Source organism: Arachis ipaensis, chromosome B4, assembly GCF_059453495.1.
Source record: "Arachis ipaensis isolate K30076 ecotype BB chromosome B4, ASM5945349v1, whole genome shotgun sequence".
NCBI classification, from domain to species: Eukaryota; Viridiplantae; Streptophyta; class Magnoliopsida; order Fabales; family Fabaceae; genus Arachis; species Arachis ipaensis.
Genome location: NC_142439.1, coordinates 42,044,379 through 42,045,634, shown reverse-complemented (window position 1 = coordinate 42,045,634; position 1,256 = coordinate 42,044,379).

Below are 1,256 nucleotides of genomic sequence, written 5' to 3'. Positions count from 1 at the left end.
TGAAGGAGACATTAGAAACCCCAGTGGACAGTACAGAACATGACTTTGTACTGGAACAAGTGGAGGAAGCTGTAATTATCAAAGAAGAAGAAGTGGTTGCAGACTTAGGAGATGCTGAACCTCCATGGAAAGTCAAGACATAGAACCTCCTTTCAAGACGGTTGCATTTGATGTTGAGGAGGGTGTACAACCTCCAAGGCATATCATGGTTAAGGACTTGGAAGAGGTTGATCAAGAGATGGAGATTCAAGAAGAAGAAGCACAACTTTCCATACCCTTGGTAAGTAATGAAGAAGAGATTGAATTGGAAGAAAGCTACCAAGAGGAAGAGGTTGAAATTGAAGAAGCTTGCAAAGAGGTGGAAGTTGTCAAAGAGCACAAGGGAGTGGAGCTTGGAATCACCTTGCCAAAGTTATTGGAGACCCCTCCCCCTAAGTTGCCATCATACTTCACAACATTCAAGTGGGTAAAATTCATATCCCTTAGCTTTCTAATTCCACTTGAATATGGGCTACTGGAGACGGATGGTCAACTTAGAGCTCTTTGTGGTATTAAGAGTAAGAGGACGATGGTTAGTGGTTGGAGTTGTCAAGCAAGGTTCAACATGGTTGCATACTCAAGGTTTAAATGCAAGGGTTGGTGTAAAGCTCAACTGAATGGGTCTAGGAAGTTGTTTGGACGCTTCAGTGAGAATTCTAAATCTGAACCACCCGGATGGAATCATGATAATCAACTTGAAGACGGGTGCAAAAGCAAGGTTTGGGACCCCGGAATTCATTCCAACAATCAACACTCTTGGGGCCTTGTCACTTGCCTTAACTTACTTGAAGGCTTTCTGCGCCTAGTCTGGGACCCAGGAGGCCATTGGAATCACAAACATTGGTGGAGATTTCTGGATGAATACAAGCATAAGCCACCATAACAGGGAGCTCACCAAATGTCCAACTTAAGGACTCTAACTAAAAGTGCTAGGTGGGAGACAACCCACCATGGTATGATCGTTCCTCTTTCATTTTTATTTGTTTTCGAGTTTTATTTTATTGTATTGTATTGAACCTGGAATTTTGCATAACATTCATATTAGCATTGCATTCAGCATACTACATTATTAAAAAAAAAAAGTCACGTGACGCGACCGCCTCATTGACGCGTCCGCGTCGCAAGGAGATGGGAGACAACACTAATATGAACAGAGAGTTATGCAGGAGCAGCGCTGGAGGCATGCCAATGGCACAAATCGTCCCACGCGACCGCAT